The following is a 17,934-nucleotide window of genomic DNA, read 5'->3' on the forward strand; positions in this document are numbered from 1 at the left end:
CAGCATCAAATGATTTTTTCTCACCAACAAGAGTGAATACACTAAAAAATAAGACAAATATGCTCTAGTCAATTTTAAAATAGAAATAGAAATAACTTCATTATCATCATCAATATTGTCAAAATCAACAACAACACAGCCTAATCAAAAGTATCACTTGTGGGTGCTTATTATGTTCTAGACTTTTGTGTTTTTTAAAACATATATTAGCTGTTTTATCTTAACAATAACTCTATAAGGTAGGCATTTATTATCTTCTTAATATTTTAACTGATTGTAACATAACTTTGTCACAGTCAGAGACAAATTTTGAAAAAAGATCCATCTTATATATAAAGTAAAGAAGTTTCAGCTTTGCTAAGTAACAAATGAACCATCCATATTATAGCTATCTGTTCTTGTCATGAATATACCTACCTTGCCCTGTTGCTAGACAGCAAAAAGTTAGGTATGTTCCTAGCAGAAAGTGCAGAAAAATAGAAAAATGTAAATAAGTTTGGTTGGGATCTTAAGACATTCCAGGTTTTGAGATCCCATTTAATGTATATGATTTCATTTCAGTTTTCTACAACTCTTAGAAACACATTTTTCTAAGATGGGCAAGTGTACATGCACCAAGCACAGCTTCCCTGATGGCTCAGGGGTAAAACATCTACCTGCCAGTGCAGAAGACGCAGTTTTGATCCCTGGGTCAGGAGATCCTCTGGAGAAGGAAATGGCTATCAACTCCGGTATTCTTCCCTGGGAAATCCCATGGTCAGAGGAGCCTGGCGGGCTACTCTTCATGGGGCCTCAAGAGTCGGACACAACTAAACAACCATAACAACATTCATTTTTGATACTTGACTACTACTTTATAAAAATAGAGGTAAAAACAAATAATTTAGGGTTCTTACAGGTTGTTACCAACTTAAATACATTATCAAAGAAATGAAATCTTCAGGAAATTGAGATATGGTTTCTTCTCTCTTCCTGCTTTAGACATGATGCTAATTGAGTTGAAGAGTAAGATGACTAATAACTTTAAAATATAAACTAAGGAAACTGTAAGATATATAGGCTGATGTATGCCTCTCAGCTAAACTATGGCTGACTATACTGCAGAGTGAACTGCCAGCATATTTATTATAATTTATAGATATGTTACAATGACAATTTTTTATAATGCCTCACTAAAAATCGGGAAGCTGTAAGTCTCTACCTCATTCACCTTACTGTGTTTATGAAGCTCCTAAAGTAGGAAGCTTGAAGGACTCCACAGGGATCAGAGTAGCTATTTGTTTCCTCGTGTGCAGTGGATATAGATTATTGACTCTCAGTCCAAATATATGTATATAACTTATATATTTCTCAAGCATCTTGCAAAAAAATTACAAACATCTCAATTCAATGGAGCTGAAAAACCAGAAGGGGACGTTCTCACACACTGAGACATCAGAGCCCAACCAGAAGAAGAAAGACTTCTCTTCTTTCCTGGCAAGGATTCAGTCAATGAAAAGCCATGAACTCTTTTTTGTTTCCCTATAACCTTCCCACTCCCATCTTCCTCTCCTCTCTAGAAAGCAGTCTCCTTCCCTTGCTTGGGGGGACTCGGGAGGCAGCTCACCATGGTTGCAGACTCTGAATTGCAATTCTCTGCTAATCTCAAATAAGTACCTCAATACTGGAGAAATATCTGTCAGTCTGTTTGTTTCAGGTCAACAACCTAGTCACCTTTACCCTACTCAGACATAATATGTGCAATAGTATTCTATATAAACCTATAAAACTTTTATAAGAAATATGTTACTGGTATGTTGCAATAAACCTCTTCTTGATAAACAATGCTTTTTTTTTATATGCATAGAGAAAACAATATTTGGCCTGATCCTAGATGTTTTCCAGAAAAAGAAAGCAAAGATGTCTCAGGATGAGGGAATAAATTACATTAGTGAAGGCATGGAAGTAGCAAGGTATGGTGTGAATTAGCACAAACACAAAGTACTTCAGGGAGATACAAGGCATTGCCAGAAAATTATGTCATTTTTGAAGACTGTGACAAGAATAAGAATAACAAAAAATCTCAAAAATTTGAATTTTTCCTAGTACCCAATGTGAAAAAGAAACTTTTGGGTCTCTCTTCTCTTACAGAATTTCCTTATAACTTAAACTTTTAAGCCCTTTCATGTAAATGATTTCTCTGTCTCTGAATTGTACTTACATCTTTTAAAAGCTAAATAAGACTCTTGCTGGTTTTTCACCCCAGGAATCTTTCTTGAAGTTCTTGGAGCCACCTTTTTGAAATGGGAACATCAGGGAGGATTGCAGTCTGTCTCCCTGTTTCTGTCTTTCTAGAGACCTGGCTACAACTGGTGACTTCTTTCTTGTCTTAGAGATAAGAGATTATTTTCCCTTTGGATAAAATGCCTAATTTTTGTATAATGAATTGTGTCAACCTGCTACATGAAAGCATGGGATCTCTTTCTGTCTTTGTAATTTCTTTACTGGACAGCCTAAAATGCATACAGCAGTCTGACTTAATGCTTATTCAATAATACAATTATTTTCTCTATTTTTTACACTTGTAGAGAGAACTTCCAGGAGAGCAGATTTTATTTTTAACCATTTCCCCAACACAAGAAAACCAAAAAAATGTGTGTTGCTTACTCAGAATGCTGAAGCTCATTTCTAGAAAAGCCCACTAAAGTTTTAAAGGTGATGCTATGACTGCTGCTTAGTCGCTTCAGCCGTGTCTGACTCTGTGCGATGCATGGACTGCAGCCCTCCAGGCTCCTCTGTCCATGGGACTCTCCAGGCAAGAACAATGGAGTGGGTTGCCATTTCCTTCTCCAGATGATATGACTAGTTAGGTGTAGAAATAAATTATAGTAGAAATGTGGATGTTGGTTTATCAAGAAAGGCTAAAAATTTTTTATGCAATAATTATATAATGAAGTGAGAAGTGAAGTCACTCAGTCGTGTCCGACTCTTTGCAACCCCATGGACTGTAGCCTACCAGGCTCCATCCATGAGATTTTTCCTGGCAAGAATACTGGAGTGGGTTGCCATTTCCTTCTCCAGAGGATCTTCCCGACCCAGGGATCCAACCTGGGTCTCCAGCATTGCAGGCAGACACTTTACCGTCTGAGCCACCAGGGAAGACCCCTGTAAGTGTATCTTATTGCATAAACTAATAAGAAATATTAGTTTATGCAAAAAATATTACTTTATGCAAAACTAATAAGAAATATTAGTTTATAGACTATATAAAATTAGTGATTGGGGAGACAGAAATGTCTAGGACAGATATAAAAGTATTTATGAAGGTAGAATTCCCAGAATTTAATGTCATGGATACCAAAGATACTGTGAAATTAACAATAATTTATGATGAAATATTTCTTTTTAGCTTTTTAAACAAATAGCAAATAATAATAATTAGCAGTTACTAAATGACCACTGTGTACCATGAACTGTTATAACTGTCTATATGTATAAAAGTGTCATTTATTTCTCTGGAATTGAGCTGCAGGAGTTGCTTGCATATTTTTGAGATTAGTTCTTTGTCAGTTGCTTCTTTTGCTATTTTTTTCTCCCATTCTGAAGGCTGTCTTTTCACCTTGCTTAGAGATGAAACTGAAGCCTATTATACAGTGTGAAGTAAGCCAGAAAGAAAAACACCAATACAGTATACTAATATATGGAATTTAGAAAGATGGTAAAGATAACCCTGTATGCGAGACAGCAAAAGAGACACAGATGTATAAAACAGTCTTTTGGACTCTGTGGGAGAGGGAGGGGGGGGATGATTTGGGAGAATGGCATTGAAACATGTATAATATCATATAAGAAATGAATCACCAGTCCAGGTTCTATGCAGGATACAGGATACTTGGGGCTGGTGCACTGGGATGACCCAGAGGGATGGTATGAGGGGGTTCAGGATGGGGAACATGTGTACACCTGTGGCGGATGCATGTTGATGTATGGCAAAACCAATACAATATTGTAAAGTAGTTAGCCTCCAATTAAAATAAATAAATTTATATTTAAAAAAAGTGTCCTCAACACAATCCTATGAAGTAGATTCTACTACCGTGTTACAAATGAAGATATTGAGACAAAGTTTTGAACAACTTACCAAGGGTTACAAAACACAGCTAAGGACCCCTGGTACTTACTGTAACAAGGGTTAGAACCTGATACACTAATCAATTGAACATAAATAGATCAACAAAGAAAGAATTATGAACCAAGCAGAAATCTGTTGGACCCTTCAAGTACAAAGGTCCTTCCATGTCCCCTGCATCTTGTTCGTAGAAAAGCTGAAGTCTCCTCCTAGGCCTCCCTGAATCACAAAAGAGCAAGCTCAAGCAGTTGACGATTAGGACATAGAATCACTGACGAAGTTTCTGATGGATATCCTTGAGCTGTTTTACAGATACTATAACTGTCACCAGAGGGGGAAAGCTAACTGCATGATGACCAGAGGACAGTTGTGACATAAACTTATCCATCTTGAGTAGTAGTGAATCTACGGCTAGCACAATTCCAAGAACTGGCCTTAAGAGAATGGTATTAACACTACTGCTTACAATAATCTATATGTTATTGTTGGTTAGTCAGTATTCGTGTCCAACTCTTTGAGACCCTATGGACTGTAGCACATGAGGCCTTCCTGTCCCTCACTATCTCCTGGAGTTTGCCCAAGTTCATATCCATTGAGTCAGTGATGCTATCTAACCATACCATCCATTTCATTTGTGTGCACGCACACGCACACACACACACACACACACACACAAATTGTAACTTGTTCTAACCATATTCATAAATTGGCAACTAAAACTGTCCCCAAAGAGATGCTACAAACCCATGCTCTCATCTGCCACACTAAGGATATGGTACCGTATGTCAGCATGAAGAGGGTATGAAAGATGGACCTTTGTTCAGTTCAGTTCAGTCACTCCGTCAAGTCCTACTCTCTGCGACCCCATGGACTTCCACATGCCAGGCCTCCCTGTCCATCACCAACTCACGCAGCCTGTCAAACTCTTGGCCATTGAGTCTGTGAGGCCATCCAACCATCTTTCCTCTGCTGTCCCCTTCTCCTGCCTTCAATCTTTCCCAACATAAGGGTCTTTTCCATTGACTCAGTTCTTCACATCAGGTGGCCAAAGTACTGGAGTTTCATCTTCGGCATCAGTCCTTCCAATGAATATTCAGGTTTGATTTCCTTTAGGATTGATTGGTTGGATCTCTATGCAGTCCAAGAGATCCTCAAGAGTCTTCTCCAACATCACAGTTCAAAAACGTTCATTCTTTGGTGCTCAGCTTTCTTTATGGCACAACTCTCACATCCATAGATGACTAATGGAAAAACCATAGCTTTGACTAGATGGACCTTTGTTGTCAGAGTAATGTCTCTGCTTTTTCATAAGCTGTCTAGGTTGGTCATAGCTTTTCTTCCAAGGAGTAAGCGTCTTTTAATTTCATGGCTGCGGTAACCATCTGCAATGTTTTTGGACCCCCCCAAAATAAAGTCTCTTACTGTTTCCATTGTTTCCCCATCTATTTGCCATGATGTGATGGGACCGGATGACATGATCTTAGTTTTCTTTAATGTTGAGTTTTAAACCAGCTTCTTCACTCTCCTCTTCCACTTTCATCAAGAGACTTTTTAGTTCCTTTTTACTTCCTGCCATAAGGGCGGTGTCATCTGCATATCTGAGGTTATTGATATTTCTCCCAGTAATCTTGATTCCAGCTTGTGCTTCATCCAGCCTGGGATTTCATATGATGTACTCTGCATATAAATTAAATAAACAGAGTGACAATATACAGCCTTGACAGACTCCTTTACCAATTTGGAACCAGTCCAATAGTCCATGTTCAGTTCTAACTGTTGCTTCTTGATCTGCATACAGATTTCTCAGGAGGTAGGTCAGGTGGTCTGGTATTCCCATCTCTTTCAGAATTTTCCAGTTTGTTGTTATCCACACAGTCAAAGGCTTTGGCATAGTGAACAAAGCAGAAGTAGATGTTTTTATGGAACTCTCTTGCTTTTTTGATGATCCAGTGGATGTCAGCAATTTGACCTCTGGTTCCTCTGCCTTTTCTAAATTCAGCTTGAACATCTGGAAGTTCATGGTTCACCTTTTGTTGAAGCCTGGCTTGGAGAATTTTGAGCATTACTTTACTAGCATGTGAGATGAATGCAATTGTGTGGTAGTTTGAACATTCTTTTGCATTGTATTTCTTTGACATTGGAATGTAATCAGATCTTTTCTAGTCCTTTGACCACTACTGAGTTTTCCAAATTTGCTGGCATATTGAGTGCAGCACTTTAATAGCATCATCATTTAGGACTTGAAATAGCTCAAATGGAATTCCATCACCTCCACTAGCTTTGTTGGCAATGATACTTCCTAAGGCCCACTTGGCTTCGGACTCCAGGATGTCTGGCTCTAGGTGAGCAATCACTCCATCATGGTTATCTGGATCATTAAGATCTTGTTTTATAATTCTTTATAATCCCATAGAAATGTGATTATATTGTAAAAAGTGGAGATTTACAAGCAGCTTTTGACAGGAAAGAAACTTTGCAGGAAAGAGCTGTCTGCAGAAGGCCCCTTTTTGTCTTGTCACTTTATTAAAACTGTATTGCAACTATCCTAAACCAAGCAACCCCATGCTTTACTCATCTTTGGCGTATGCACACCTCTCAAGTGTTTTTGTCTCGTAATACCTTGCCCAACCTGTTGATTCTTTATGTAGATTAAAGAAATAAAAATGAACAAGTAATTATGAGATGACAAGATCTCTTCCTTATTCTTCAGCAATTTGCAAGCAAACTGTATGAACATGATAACTACAATTCCAATCCCATATCTCAGTGATTAACTGAGGTCACTTTTCCTTTCCCTCAAAAAATTTTCCCTGTCCATCAGAATCTTCAGTGTTGGTTTTAGGTTATGAATTCATCTTCTCCCCAGATCGCCAGTTTTTCTGATTAGAGAAAGTTTCCTTTCTCTCAACACTTTTCTCTCAAGCATTGTTTTCTGAGCAGCATGTAGTGGAACCCAACTTTGGTAATAATGTGAATATGTATGAACTTGGATTGTTGGTTGGTATTAAGACCAATTGAAGAAAAATATCAGAATTATTAACTAAAAAATATTCTTTCAAACAGTACTTCTTGGAAGACTGACTTGTTTATAATTTTTTCTAAAAGCTATATATGAAAAAGAGTTCTACATGTTAAGGTACTAGTGTGTGCACTAAAGCTTCAATAGTGATGAGACATGCACACTAGCAAAGGAAATGTCCATACAGATAAAATTCTTTTGAAAAGAAACTGATACAGTTTTTTAAGGAATCTCCACACTGTTCTCCATAGTGGCTGTACTAGTTTGCATTCCCACCAACAGTGTAAGAGGGTTCCCTTTTCTCCACACCCTCTCCAGCATTTATTGCTTGTAGACTTTTGGATCACAGCCATTCTGACTGGCATGAAATGGTACCTCATTGTGGTTTTGATTTGCATTTCTTTGATAATGAGTTATGGAGGGGGGTTCAGGATGGGGAACACGTGTATGCCTGTGGTGGATTCATGTTGATGTGTGGCAGAACCAATATAATATTGTAAAGTAAAAAAAAAAAAAAAAGAAATGAATACAATATCTGGAATACTTTTTCCTTCTCTAGAAAAATATCAGTACTAATAAAGAACTTCACCAGTGTTTGGTAATTATGAACTATGCTATAGAAACAATAAGTAGTATAAAAATTTGTCTGTAAACACATATGTATACATGTATAATGTCTATATATACATATATATGTATGTTTATATATCATATTATTCTAAATAAAAGTTACCAAACATAATATAAATGAATACATCTGTTAAAAATAAAAATTCCACCTCTGCTATTGATCTCTCTGTTTCCTCCTTAAAATAACAGCAAACAAAGCCTACTGGTTGTTTAATTTCCTATTAGTCTCATCAGTCAACCTCAGATGTCACTAATCTGCTTTGTTGTACCATGATGGCTAAGGGTATTTTGAAAATTTAATATTGCAGTATAATTGCTTGAAGAACGGTTCCATAAAATCAATACAGCATAATAATCCTATATGAATAAAAGAGGTATGCTACAAAAGAGCGTTTGTTTTATTTCTAGAAACTCTTAACTAGAAGGAGGAATATTTATGAAAAGCATAGAGATGGAGTTCAGAACATCAGCCAAAGGGCATGTACACAACATATAAATCATTAAATATGAAGCAAAACCATTAAACTTAAGTGAAACATTTGGAATCTTACTTAGAATTTTTGAACAAAGGAAGAAAAAGTTCAGATTGAGTTTGTAAAGGAAAGAAATTGAAAGAAATATGACATCAACATCTCAAATAACTCTAAAAGAAGCATCAGATTGCCCACAGTCATCCCAGCTGGTCAACTATAATTTTTATTGTGCTCTTTAATTTACTGTTAAGTTCAAAATCATCCACTCTTGCAGATGAAACAAATGAAAATGTATCATTTCATAATTTGGAATAACAAATACTTCACTAGTTCAAAACATAAACTTCATTATATGGGCTCTGGAGAAGCATCAATCCACAATAACATCAAATGACAGCCAAATTTCTCTCTTCTTAAGAGGAAAATAAAATCAAATACCCAAATGAAAGTAAGAGTATCCACCATTTAAGGCCAAAAGTTGAAGAAAAGAGAACTTTAGCAAGAATCAGAAAAATCTGAATGAATCCATTATACATAAAATGATACTTTTTCACATTCATTACACTAACCATAAACTGCTGATGAAGTGATATAGCAATTATTAAAGTTTACATTGCTTTATATTTATTTTTTAAATGTAAAGAAATTAGGTGGCCTAATCACCTGGAAAACCATCTGTTGAAACTCTAATGATACTGGATAAAATATATCAAACCACAATCACAGGATATAAAGTGATACACATAGATTCTACAAACAGAATTGTAAACCCAAATGGAAAGCGAAACTCTAACTGCCCTAGAGTGTGTTTATGTGTATGTGTGTATATGTACTTGTGTATGTTGGTACACGTGAGTGTGTTAATGCAAAATGTCCTGCTTGGTAGACCAAGAGTTTTATTTCATGGCTATTCAGGCATAGGATAAATATTCTTGGTTCCATCCAGAGTGACTATTGAAATGGTTCCATCCAGAGTGACTATTGAAATGGAGACTTCCCACATAAAAGAAGTAACTTTAAAGAGCTATAGCAACAAAGTTCTAGAAAGGTAGATCCCCTGACATGGAAAAGAAGACTGCAATGCTTTGCTATGTGTTCCTGAGCTGTGAGAGGGAAAAGCATTTCTCCACATGGCCCAAGGTTGGAATCTACATTTTGCATGTGGTTTCCAAACTCAGAAGTTTACAAAAGTGCATAAGTGATCACAGACTGTGACAAACTAGGTTATCTGCCAAATGACACTCCCACGGTGGGGAGTGGAACTCATGCAAAGCTGAACAGAATTCTCACCGATGAATTTGATGAATTCACAGCATCTTACACTAAAAAGCATATGAATAACAGTTCACCATTAGAATCATGAGAAAATAAATAAATTTAAAATCACAAGAATTTTGAACAAATAGGGCATTTGTGTAGAAAACTAAATTCATCTGTTTAAATAATAAAATATACAAAGAACTAAAGTCATAAGAAAAGAATAACCATAATACATAAAGTTGAAAAAGCAGGCAAATTCAAAAACAGACATGTTAGAAATAATACGTTTCAAATATAAAATAAAGAATTAAAAATAATATATTGAGTTAGAAATTTAACCTATTAGGTTAACCTCATGTTAGATAAAACTAGAGAACTTGAAGGTCAGTTCAGTTCAGTTCAGTCGCTCAGTCGTGTCTGACTCTTTGCAACCCCATGAACCGCAGCATGCCAGGGCTCCCTGTCCATCGTCAACTCCCGGGGTTTACCCAAACTCATGTCCATCCAGTTGGTGATGCCATCCAGCCATCTCATCCTCTGTCGTCCCCTTCTCCTCCTGCCCCCAATCCCTCCCAGCATCAGGGGCTTTTCCAATGAGTCAACTCTTTGCATCAGGTGGCCAAAGTATTGGAGTTTCACTTCAGCATCAGTCCTTTCAATGAACACCCAGGACTGATCTCCTTTAGGATGGACTGGTTGGATCTCCTTACAGTCCCTTGGAGTCTTCTCAACACCAGAGTTCAAAAGCATCAATTCTTCAGCTCTCAGCTTTCTTCACAATCCAACTCTCCTTGGAAGGAAAGTTATGACCAACCTAGATAGCATATTCAAAAGCAAAGACATTACTTTGCCAACAAAGGTTCGTCTAGTCAAGGCTATGGTTTTTCCTGTGGTCATGTATGGATGTGAGAGTTGGACTGTGAAGAAGGCTGAGCACCGAAGAATTGATGCTTTTGAACTGTGGTGTTGGAGAAGACTCTTGAGAGTCCCTTGGACTGCAAGGAGATCCAACCAGTCCATTCTGAAGGAGATCAGCCCTGGGAGTTCTTTAGAAGGAATGATGCTAAAGCTCAAACTCCAGTCCTTTGGCCACCTCATGCGAAGAGTTGACTCATTGGAAAAGACTCTGATGCTGGCAGGGATTGAGGGCAGGAGGAGAAGGGGACGACAGAGGATGAGATGGCTAGATGGTGTCACTGAATGGATGGACGTGAGTCTGAGTGAACTCTGGGAGTTGGTGATGGACAGGGAGGCCTGGCATGCTGTGATTCATGGGGTCGCAAAGAGTCGGACACGACTGAGCGACGGATCTGATCTGATCTGATCTGATTGGTGGGACCAACCAGATGAAATGATCTTAGTTTTCTGAGTGTTGAGCTTTAAGCCAACTTTTTCACTCTCCTCTTTCACTTTCATCAAGAGGCTTTTTAGTTCCTCTTCACTTTCTGCCATAAGGGTGGTGTTATCTGCATGTGTAAGGTTATTCATATTTCTCCCAGCAATCTTGATTCCAGTTTGTGCTTCTTCCAGCCCTAGGCAGACATAAGGAAATTTTTTAAAACAGAGGTTAAAAGACACGGTGAGGGAACTTCCAGCTTCTGGTTCTACATGTAGGGAGTTTGTAAGTGGCCATTGCATCCTAAGAAATTGAAAAACTGACCAGATCAAAAAATCAACAATTCTTCTAGAATCTTTAGGAAAATAATGACATGAGATGAACTGCTGTCAGCAAGACCAGAGATACAGATAGATGAATACCAGGGATCATGGCTTACCTGAGCAGAGATTCACAGGGGAAAAGTACAACAGGAATCCACGCCAGAGTAGGAAAACCTGAGTTATAACTGATTAACTGCTTGAGGCTCAGAGTGAACAACTTTGACAGCTAACAGCTCCAGGGATATCCAGTTATAGGGGAGCCCGTAGAGTTTTGTGAGATTTAATCTCCAGAGGCTCTAACAGGTTCTCACAGTAAACATCAGAGAAACATCCATTGGACAGAGGGAGGGGAAAAAGAACCATTCTGAAATATGCCAAAGCCCTCCACTCTTAACAAGGCCTGCCCACAGTAGAAATTAATTAGCCAGAGCCTATCAGGCTGAGGTATTTGTAGAACCTAACTGACCTCAAGGAAAGGAAATGCTCAACTCTAGTCAATTCTAGTCTTCCATGTAGGAAATGAGCAATACTCAACTGCAGCCCACTCTAGCCATCCTGTCCCACCTAAGGGGCAAGAAAACAAAATGGAGAAATGCTTATGAAGCTGACAGTTCAGATGCATAGGATCACCACAGACTAATATCTAATCACAGGACTATAGAGTGCTTCTTTTCCACACATAGCTTACTACTACATTACTAAAGCCCTTTACTTCACATCATGTGCAGCTGTCAAGAAAAATTTACAAGGCATACCAAAAGGCAAAAAAAGATGATGTGGGAAAGACAAAGCAAACAATAGAACCACACATGGTAAGGACACCAATTATCAGAACAAGATTTAAAACAACCGTCGTTAACATGCTTATTCTTCTGATGGATAATGTGGACAGCACACAATACCAACTAGAGAGCTGGAAATCCCAAGAAAGAATCAAAAAGAAATACTAGAGACCAATAATACTGCAATAGAAAGAGGATGTCTTTGCTGGTGTTATCAGGATACTGGACACAGGTGATGAAAGAAACTCTGTATCCAAAGATATCTCAGTGGAAATCACTAAACCTGAAAAGCAAAGTGAACAAATACTGAAAACAGAACACCCCAGACTGTGGGAAAATTTCAAAAGAGATACTATACATATAATGTGAATACTAGAAAGAAAGAAAGAAATAGCAGCAATAATTGAAACAGTAATGACTGAAAATTTCCCCAAATTAATATCAGACACCAAACCACATATAAAAGAAGCCCAGAGAATACCAAGATAAATAAATTCCAAAACTACCACCTAGTCATAATATTTTCAAACTACAGAAAATTAAAGTAAAAGAAAAAAAATCTGACAGGAGAGGAAAAGATTATTTATCTATAAAAAGGAAAAAGATAAGTATATTTGACTTCTTACAAGTCATGCAAGCAAGAAGAGGGTGGACTGAGATATTTAAATTGTTGAGAAAAAAAAAAAAAACACCAACATAAAATTTTGTACCCTAAAAAATTATCCTTCAAATCAAAGGAGGAATAGAGGCTCTCTCAGACCAACAGAAAATTGAAGGAATGTGTTATCAGTAGACCTGTCCTGCAAGAAATGTTAAGAGAAGTTCCTTAAAGAGAAAGAGTATTACATAGGTCAAAAACCTGAGCTACATAAAAAAGTAAGATCATCACAGCAGGTACAGGGAGTAAAATAAAAACTTTCATTTTTTTATTCTTAATTGATCTATCAGAAAATGGTTTGTTCAAATAATAATAGCAGCATACATTCAATTATGTGATATACATATATATATGTGTGTGTGTGTGTGTGTGTGTGTACACACACATTAAGGTATAAGTAAAATGAATCTCAGCAAGGATATAAGGAAGAGGAGGGGAGAATTAAGATTACTTTGATATTATAAGGTTCTCATACTACTTATGAAATGGAATAATATTATTTGGAAGTAGAATTGAATCAGTTGTAAACTTATACTGCAAATTTAGGTCAACCACTAGAAAAAGTAAGAAAAATAAACAAATATGACTGATATGCCAAGAAGGCAAGAGAAAGTGGAATCATATAAAATGCTCAATTAAAACTAAAAAATACAGAAAAGAGTGGAACGACTAAAAAGAATGGGTAACAAGCATAAAATAACAATGAATATGGGAGATAATATTCCAACTATTTCAATAGTTGCTTTGCATATCAATAGTCTAAAAACATCAATTAAAGACAGATTGTCAGAAAGAATATTAAAAAAACACAATGCAAACAGTGTTGTTACAAGAAATTCACTTTAAAATATAAGGACATATATAAATTGGGAAAGGAGTACAGCAAAGTTGTATATGTCACCCTGCTTATTTAATTTCTATGCAGAGTATATGATGCGAAATGCCAGGCTGTGTGAATCAAAAACCAGGATTAAGATTACCAGGAGAAATATCAACAATCTCAGCTATGCAGATAATTGAACTCTAGTGGCCAAAAGTGAGGAGGAACTAAAGAGCTTCTTAATGAGCATCAAAGAGGAGAAAGAGAAACCTGCCTTGAAACTCAGCATTCAAAAAACGAAGATCATGGCATCCAGTCCCATCACTTCATGGCAAATAGGGAAAACGTGGAAGCAATCACATATTTTCTTTTATTGGTCTCCAAAATCACTGGGGATGGTGACTGCAGCCATGAAATTAAAAGATGTTTGCCCCTTGGAAGGAAAGCTATGACAAACCTAGGCACCATATGAAAAAGCAGAAACATCACTTTGCCAATGAAAGTCCATATAGTCACAGCTATGGTTTTTCCAGGGGTCATGTACAGATGTGAGATTTGGGTCATAAACAAGCCTGAGCACTGAAGAACAGATGCTTTCAAATTGTTTCTTGAGAGTCCCTTGGACAGCAAAGAGATCAAATCAGTCCATCCTAAAGGAAATCAACCCTGAATATCCATTGGAAGGACTGGTGCTGAAGCTGAAGCTCCAATACTTTGGCCACCTGATGCAAAGAATCAACTTACTGACAAGGATCCTGAGGCTAGGAAAGACTGAAAGCATAAGGAGAAGGAGGTGGCAGAGGATGAGACGGTTAGATAGCATCACTGACTCAATGAACATGAATTGGAGCAAAAGCCAAGAAACAGTGGAGGATAGACGAGCCTGACGTACTATGGGCCATAGGGTTGCAAAGAGTTGAACATGACTTTGTGATTGAACAAAATATAGATTAAAAATAAATGGATGGCATGAATTGCTCTAGTAATTATCTATGCTGGACATCTTTTTATGTGCTTTTGGCCATCTGTATGTCTTTTTTGGAGACATGTCCATGTAGATCTTCTGTTCATTTTCTGATTGGTGCTATGCATTATTCTGATATTGTGCTGCATGAGATGTTTGTATATTTTTGAGATTAATCCTTTGTTGGTTATACTGCTTGCAAATATTTTCTCCCATTCTGTGGGTTGCCTTTTCATTGTTTTATGGTTTCCTTTGTTATGTAAAAGTCTTTAAGGTGAATTAGGTTCCATTTGTTTATTTTTGTTTTATTTTCCATATTCTATAAGATGGATCTAAAAAAATATTGCTGCAATTTATGTCAAGGAGTATCCTACTTATGGTTTGTGGATAAAGAAGTTATGGTACATATATAAATGGAATAATACTCAGTCATAAAAAGAATGAAATAAGGCCATTTGTAGCGACATGGATGGACCTAGAGATTATCATACTAAGTGAAGTAAGTCAGACAAAGACAAATACCATGTGATACAACTTATATGTGGAATCTAAAATACGATACATATGAACTTATTTACAAAAGAGACAACAGACTGACTCACAGACTTTGAAAACAAACTAATGATTACCAAAGGGGAAGGGAGGAATAAATTGGGATTTGGGATTAACATATACACACTGCTATACATAGAATATATAATCAACAAAGGATATATTGCATAGTACAAACTATATTCAAAATTTTGTAATAACTAAACAGGAAAAGAATCTGAAAAATAACAGATATATGTATGACTGAGTCACTTGGTTGTTCACTTGAAACTAACACAACACTGTAAATCAATTATATTCCAATATAAAAAGTATTTTTAACTTTATTTTACACATTTTTGAAAGCTAAAACAGTAAATGGATGGAGAAAAATATACCATCTTGACAAAAATCAAAAGAAAGCAGGGGTAGCTATATTAATTTCAAACAGAGCAAACTAAAAAGGAAGGAAACTTATCAAGGATAAAGAAGAACATTATATACTGACAAAATGGTCAATTCTCCAAAAGAAATAATGATTTTTTGTATGTATGCACTGACAATAGAGCATCAAACTATGTGAGATTAAAAACTGACAGAATAGCCAAGTTCAGTTCAGTTCAGTTGCTCAATCATGTCCAATTCTCTGCGAATCGATGAACCGCAGCATGCCAGGCCTCCCTGTCCATCACGAACTCCCAGAGTTCACCCAAACTCACGTCCATCGAGTCAGTGATGCCATCCAGCCATCTCATCCTCTGTCGTCCCCTTCTCCTCCTGCCCCCAATCCCTCCCAGCATCAGAGTCTTTTCCAATGAGTCAACTCTTTGCATGAGGTGGCCAAAGTACTGGAGTTTCAGCTTTAGCATCATTCCTTCCAAAGAACACCCAGGGCTGATCTTCTTCAGAATGGACTGGTTGGAACTCCTTGCAGTCCAAAGGACTCTCAAGAGTCTTCTCCAACACCACAGGTCAAAAGCATCAATTCTTTGGTGCTCAGCCTTCTTCATAGTCCAACTCTCACATCCATACATGACCACTGGAAAAATCATAGCCTTGACTAGACAAAGCTTTGTTGGCAAAGTAATGTCTCTGCTTTTGAATATGCTATCTAGGTTGGTCATAACTTTCCTTCCAAGGAGCAAGCATCTTTTAATTTCATGGCTGCAGTCACCATCTGCAGTGATTTTGGAGCCCCCCAAAATAAAGTCTGACACTGTTTCCACTGTTCAAGTTCAGGAGACTAGCCAAGAGAATCAGATAAATCCACTATCATAGTTGGAGACTTCAACACTACTTGCTCAGAAATGGACAGATCTTGCAGGCAGAAAATCAGTATGGACATAAGCTGAACTCAACACCACCATGAATTAACTGGATATAATTGACATTTATAGACTACTTCATCCAACAACAGCAGAATATCATTTTCTCAAACTAACATGAAACATCTTGGCCACTAAACATACCTTAATAGGTTTAAAAGAATAGAAACCATGCAATATCTACTCACCTACCATAAATGAATTAAACTAGTAATCAAAAAGAAATGATAACTGGAAAATCCTCAAATATGTAGAGATTAAAGAACAAAATTTTAATAAAAACTCAAGAAAACAAAATTTTGAAGTAGATGAAAATGAAAACATGACTTAAAAAACAGGATTCAGAGAAACCCATGCTTAGAGAAAAATATGGCATTTTACTACAAGGCATATATTAGAAAAGAAATTATATAAAATAATAATCTAAGATTTCACCTTAGGAAACTAGACAAAGAGGAACAAATTAAATCTAGGTAAGCGGAAGTAAAGAAATAATAAGAGAGTAGAAATAAATGATATTGAAAATAGGAAACCAGTAGAAAAAATAAACGAAACCAGATGGTACGGGGAGGGAGATGGGAGGGGGGTTCAGGATGGGGAACACGTGTACACCTCTGGCGGATTCATGTTGACGTATGGCAAAATCAATACAATATTGTAAAGTAATTAGCCTCCAATTAAAATAAATAAATTTAAATTTTTAAAAAATAAATTAAACCAAAAGCTGGTTCTTTGATAAGATCAATAAAATCAGCATGCTTCTAAGACGTTTAAATAGAATACAAATTACTTATATCAGAAATGAAAGGAAAGAGAGCACATTAAAAGGATAATAAAAGAATATTATGGCCACAAAATAGAGAAGAGGAAATGGCCCAATTCTTTGAAAGACACAATCTGACAAAACTCACATAAGAAGAAACAGACATCTGAATAGTCCTGTATCTATTAAAGAAATTGAATCAGTAATTGTTAACAGTCCAAAAGGAAAATCTGTACATGAAATTGTAATGAACATTATGCTTATGCCATAAACTTAGATGGGCAAAAAAGTCACAAAACTTTATATCCTTTAAGCAAACTAATTCACCATAAGACCCCATTCCATCTCTGTCTATCAGGATTCCTTAACCAATCATGGTCACAATTGTGATAAAGTCCTTAGAGTTTGCATCTCAACAAAAGTCAGAGTTGTCCATCTAGTGTTGGCTCATCTCTTTATTACATACTGCCTATGAAATGATCATCAGCCGAGTTTTTTTTTTTTTCATCATCTTTGAGGACCAGATGTCCAGTCGTTTCTGCATCCACGTTGGGCACAGAGATCTTTGCTGAGGCCAAGAATTCAGGGGCCAGATATTGGGCATCTCTGAGCACATCAGTCATCATTTTCCTTTACCTACTTATTATTAGGGTAAAACTGTGTGATGCAAAGTCACAACTGTGTATACAGTTTACTTTTATCTAAATTCTTCCATAAGCTTAACACAGTTTATAAAACTCTGTGCATAATTGATGGAGAAGGAAATGGCAACCCACTCCAGTATTTTTGTCTGGAAAATCCCATGGACAGAGAAGCCTGGCAGGCTACAGTCCTACAGGGGTCGCAAGAGTCGGATATGACTTAGCGACTAGATCACCGTCATGCATAATTGAATACTACTGTTTGTAATGAAAGTAAAATTGTATGTTCAAGTATTAGGAT

Source organism: Bos javanicus, chromosome 2 (assembly GCF_032452875.1).
Source record: "Bos javanicus breed banteng chromosome 2, ARS-OSU_banteng_1.0, whole genome shotgun sequence".
NCBI classification, from domain to species: domain Eukaryota; kingdom Metazoa; phylum Chordata; class Mammalia; order Artiodactyla; family Bovidae; genus Bos; species Bos javanicus.